Below are 6000 nucleotides of genomic sequence, written 5' to 3' on the forward strand. Positions count from 1 at the left end.
TTTTTTTTCTGTAGGTTTTTAATTTTTTTATATTGATCAGAGAAAAATACTGGGAAAAAGAATGGAAGTGGTACTGCTGCTTCAAAGCAGGAGATGGCACAAAGCATGAGGCTCAGAGAGGAGTGTGGACACCCCCAGTGTGTGCAGGGCTGCTCTCAGCCAGCCTGAGCACCCTGCTCTCACTGAGCAGGTTAAAGCAGAGAAGGTGCTGAGCACATGGGCGAGCCCACAGGACAGCCAGGCTGGGACACAGCCCCACTGTGTCCCACAGGGCTCAGCACAGCCGAGGGCAGCAGTGCTGGGGTGGCCAAAACCACCCAGAAACCACCCAAAATCCACCAAGTCACAGCTGGGGTGCCCCAAAACTGGGGGTGGGGAGCTCTGGAGGAAGTGTGATGGACCATGGTGGGGGCACCACTCCTGCCTCTGCAGCACAGCTGTGTTGGTGTGTTCAGTCTGCAAGTGACAGCTGCAGCGGCCAAGCTGCACAAAGGCTTCGGTGAATTGGGTTCAGTAATGAACAGCACAAAGTGCTTTATGGGACAGGATTCATCTGGGATACCCCATTCCAGCACCCCCACATCTGCTTAAGGTCCAGGGCTGCACCTCGGTGTCACATCCTTCTGGGATCTTTTGTCACTGCTTTAGAAGAAACAGAATGGTTTGAGCAGCTCCAGAGCTCTGGGTTTGCCCTTCACACAACACTCATGGAAATGTTCCTTTTCAGGCATAAGCAGGACTGACCTCAAGTACGTGGGCAAACTGTTTATTTATTGCTGTAAAATGACAGCAAGTTCACTGACAAAAGCAGATTGGGCAGCTGGTGGGGATTTTTAATCACAGAGAAGATTCAGTGGTCACTGAACGTTAATCCACAACTGTTTACAGAATCATATTGTTACTGCAGCATGTTGGTTTTTCTTTGAAGGAGTTAAAACTCTATTCTGGCAACATAATGACATATGGTTATTAACTGACTTTAAAAGAGCATTTAGGAGATATACAATGATTTTTTAAACATATATATAATGTAAATCCATGTATTTTATATATAAATATATCTAGCCATGCAGGACATGTCTTACAGGAAACAAATATATAAAAATATATCTAGCTATGCAGGATGTCTTACAGGAAATAAAGGGGGCTGGTGATAGCTTCTCATAAAATTTTATGTTGTGGTTTTCTGGCTTTCAAGATGCTGCTGATTTGTCCATTTAAAAACAAATAGAAAGAAACCCTAAGAAAAAAGCCTGGACCAGTACTTCAGAGACTTGGTTCTAAGCTTTCATATTCAAACATCAAATGACTGTACTGCTGTTCTCCTACTTGTAGTGCTAACTATCCAAAGGAAAAAAGGCAGGAAGGGGAGATGAGGCACTGGGATGGGACCCGAGGGGATGACAGCAGTTCTGTCTGCCTGCACTTCCACAGGGGATGTGTAATGAGGATAATAACTGCTCTGCTCCCACTCCCAGTGTGTAAAGTTTATGAGTCCATGGGCCATCCATTCCTAGAGCTGGGGCTACTGGAAAGCAAAGGAATAAAGGTGGGGTTGGCCTTTTCCAAACAGGCAAGAACTTGCTCTCAGGATGGAGGCCACAGGATGCAACACTCTGAGTTCTGCAGGGGATTCCAGACTTGCTGACTCTGCTGGGATTGCTTGGCCTGTGACCCCATAAGATGCTCAGGTCCTGGCTGGGAGAAATCAGCTTTCAGCCTGTAAACCATGTAAGTATGCAAACTGCTCGGGGAAGGTAGGAGAGCTCAAGGACTTAAAGATGTTTAATTGGCTTATGGAGCTAAACTCCTTAAAGAACTTAAGCTGCTGTGAAAAGGGAAGCTGGTTTAAATCCCCAAATCTCCCTGCTGGAAAGTGAAGCCCAAGTGTGCAGTAGGGTGGAAGTTGAGGGCCTGGCTGTGCCATGGCTCCTGCAGCTCTCCAGAGGGGACAGGAGAGTTTCCTGCCAGTTCCTGGCTGGCACAGGAGCTGCTGTAGCCAGGACACCTGGCTCCCCAGTGCCTTTGGACTGGTGGAGCTGTCTGAGAGGCTGCTGAATGCAGCTCTCATTTGGGGAGGTCTGAGCACTCTTTCACACCCTAAAAACCAGAAAGGGACCCATGAGACCCATGAGAAATGGAAACCAGGAGGTCTGGGAGCACGTGGTGCCTTTGTTTCTACTTTGTTGAAGTTTTTTTTAGTTTTGGGATGGGGTTATTGTTTTTATTGTTTGTTTTCTGCTTCAGCTACTGGCTCTCATTATAGCTCATGTGATTACAATGCCACTATTTTCTCCTTAGGAGAAAATAAAAAAGTCTCCTCTCTTTTTAATAAGGTTAGAGCTTTAGCTATTCCAAGTGGACACATTAAACCATTTTGGCCTCAGTATTAACATTTGTGTCCCTTCCTTTAACTGAATCCAAGTCTCCATTTCTGCTGTGTGCATTACTAGAAAGAGGCTGGAGGTGCAGCCTCACAAAGCAGTGTTGGAGGGAAAGTCCTTTTCCTTGTCTTTCCTTGTTTATGGAGCTGATCCCACCAGCCCCTGTCCCACAGTGTTGCACTGAGGTGTTCCCTCAGATCCGGCACGGTTTGTGTCTCTGGGCTCTGGGCAGTGTCCAGGCAAAGAGAGGAGGGTCTGTGCCACAGTTTTCACCCGCTGTGTGCAGGCTGGGCTTGCACAGAGCCTGGCACGAGGTGAATATTGTTTCAATAGGTTAATTTAGCAGCTGTTTCCAAGTTATCAATCAAAGCAATGAATGCACCCAGTCTCAGACCTGTGCAAACACATTTCCTTCCCACAAGACTTCCATGACTAAATATCAGTGAATGACTGGCAGATGCACAGAGCCTTCCCATTCTTCCCAAACTGCTGAACAACTTGTCTGATTTAATTTTTAAAATGTTTGCAGTCTCAGCTGGCAGCTGCACTGAGCAGCAGCAGCACCAAGGTGAGGGCACCCACTCAGGGCTCTGCCCAAAATGCAGAGAGAGGCTGCCAGAGCCCCACGAGAGCTCTCCAGGCTGAGCATGGTGCTACAGGCACAATGAAACTTGGCTGGAAGATATATGCAGGTTATTAATATACAAAGATAGAGAATGTTTAGATAGGACTGGCACAGATCTGCAGGAAAAGTCACAGACTTATTCATTAGTTACTGCTGGAAGAGGACGCTGCTGCTCAGTGCCTAAATGGGCTTCCCTTTGCCTTTCCCATCCAGAAGACACACACACAAATTAGGCAGCCTCTCAAACACAGGATACGTTTCCCTCGAGGAAAAGAGGAGAATTTGAAGCACTCAGGCCCTGCACTGGGGCACCCAAGTGTGTTTGAAATGGTCAGAGATGGCAAAATACCGAGATGAAAAGCAGCTTGGAAGTTGGAGCGAGAATAGAGGAGACTTCCCCAAAGATGTTTAATAGGTCACAGAGGGCAGGTTTTGTTCCAGAGGGCTGGATAGACGTTTATAAATTGCAGTTCCTCTTTTGCTTTTTTTTCCCCCTCCTCTAAGAAAAGGAGAAGCAGAGGGCCTGGGAAATGCAGATGTGTAAGAGGGACTTGAGCAATGAGCTGGGCTTTTTTTGTAGCTAAGGCAAGGTTAAAATTGTGTAATTTTTTGAGGCACAGGTTAGGCTTGCAACAGGGCTGAAAAAATCTGTTTAATTTACTGAGAATGTGCCAAAATTGACACACGACACTGAGATGGTTAAAAACACAGGAAAAAGTTACTTTTTTAAAAACAATTTTTTGGGTATGAAAGGTGTCCCTGCATTTAAAGTTGTTGATCTTTGGGGTTTTTTTCCTTTGGGAAAGAAGGGAACAGAAACCAAACCAACACCCTGCCCCCAAAACCCCATGCCCAAGACTTTAATCTGACAATTCCTCCCAACTAAGGGTGATTCAGATACCAGTTCCTTTTTAGCCAACCACCAAACTACAGTGGTTTGGATAAAAGGGAACCGTGGTCTGAGTCATCCAGAGTTAGTGTTTGGTTGGCAAAGCCATGCCTGCAGGATTTTCTGAAGTCAAAAAGCCCTGCTTGTCTGCCAGAATTACCACAACTTGTCTTGCTTTCAGAAAAAATCCGTCGGCCATGTGATATTTTGACTGATAAATTTAATGTGGTAGTGATTAAACTGTGCATTGGCAGTTTTCTTTGTGTTTTGTTTTTGGGGGGTTTTTTTAACTGAGAGATCTGCCTGAGAAGAGGCAGCAGCTATTTTTTTCCATAATTGCATCTGTTTCAGAGAGCAGACAGATGTTGGGCTGAAATTCATTATGGTATTCATAAACTCCATTGGGATCTGATGACCTAGTAACATATAGCTACTGTTCCTTGCAAAGTGTTTCAAAGTGTTCTTATTTTGAATGAAGAAATAAATTTGCAGAAGATGGGAGGGAAGGGAAAAACCTCTACCAAGGCAGATGGCTGCACAGCAGCAAGATACAATAGTTATACAAAACTTGAGAGTTCAATTTATTTCAATAAATTATCTTTATTTTGCAAAATTGCCAGCCAGCCTTTGTGCATTGATATCATTGCAGCAGGGAGATACTGACTTGGTATTCTGATGTAAGGCAGAGCCACAGTGAAACACTCAGTGACACAGGAAAGGAAAGAAAATCAGAGTAGGAAAAATTCTAATGGAGAGACAAAATAATAGAAACAGCTTTGACACCGGGAAGCAGTTATCTATTTAATTAATTTATTATGGCCAAAATCACTGCTGAGGATCCAGCTGGTGCTGGAACAGAGTGCAGAGCCAGGAATGCAAAGCTCCATCCTTGCAGAGGACAGGGCTGCTCTCCCTGGAGGGGCTGGTGTGGCTGATTCCAGGGGGAGCAGGGCTGTGTGCTGGGCTGCAGGGAAGCTGGAAACCCCCAGGGCAGCTTTTGTTTCCTTGAGAAAGCCCGAAGGGCTGAGCTGAAACAATGCTGTGAAATGCTGGGTCAGGGTTATCGGCGTGCAGGGAGAGGAGGGAGCTCCCCCAGCTGTGTGTGTGTGCAGCCTGGCACAGGTCCCTGCTCTGGGCACCATGAAAGAAAATAAACTCCTGAAAAAGCCCCAGTGAGCGGCATTTGGAGCAGTGTATGTTTTGTGGGACACCCATACATTAAGTTTTAGCCCTGGGAAATGAGGCGGACATCCTGGCTGGGGTTACAGCAGTCAGAGGCACTTTTTCCAGCTTGCCTGTCCACTCAGGAATCCTTTGGGAAGGAAACTGCTTGGTCTCATTTTGGATATCCTGTGCAACTGAACTAGCATGTTTGCCAGGAACAGAAAAAAATTATTTAATTTTTAAAGAGCTGAAAACTACTGTATGTGCTTCTGAGTACTGTACGGGAAATTACTGCTTTGGTTTGTTTGTCTGGAGCTCTGGCATTTCCAGTTTACTCAGGATAGCAACCCTGTCTCTTGATCCTAATGCAGCAGTCTCTGCAAAGTGGAAATCTGAAGACAGATCCAGGTTTAAATATTATTTTCTGGCCCAGCCTTACAGCGTTTGGAATGAAGTGGGAATTTTCTTCAGTTCAAATAGGAGAAAGCACGAGAAATATTCAGAGTACAATCCAACAATGCGCTGAAAACAATGACACTTTACTGTGATTTCCAGGCACTGTAGGGATGGGTCCCAAGAATGCTGAAGATATGAATTGGATTGTGTTGGTAGTTCATATTTTTTGCCTCTTTTAACTAAATTGGAATGTAAGTGGCTGTCCATGGCCTGAAACTCAAACCTTCCCTTCACAGTCCAAAAACATTTTGCAGCAGCTGCACTAAGTTATCCTGTTATTCTCCAAGGTGTGGCCTGATAAAAGTGTTCTCTGCTTTTCTGTGGCCATGAAATTGTGCTCCTGGTGTGACTGCTGCCAAGCTAGCACCCAGACACATCCAGGCGGCACACAGGGCTTTGAAGAGTTTTAATGTGCAACCTTAGCCAGACAGGAGTTGTCCCCTAAAGAGGCACTAAGGAGATGTCTAAAATCTCTAGTTTAT

This window comes from Melozone crissalis, unplaced genomic scaffold (assembly GCF_028551555.1).
Source record: "Melozone crissalis strain CALT ecotype California unplaced genomic scaffold, PUWL_Pcris_2 ptg000068l_1, whole genome shotgun sequence".
In the NCBI taxonomy this organism is placed as follows: domain Eukaryota; kingdom Metazoa; phylum Chordata; class Aves; order Passeriformes; family Passerellidae; genus Melozone; species Melozone crissalis.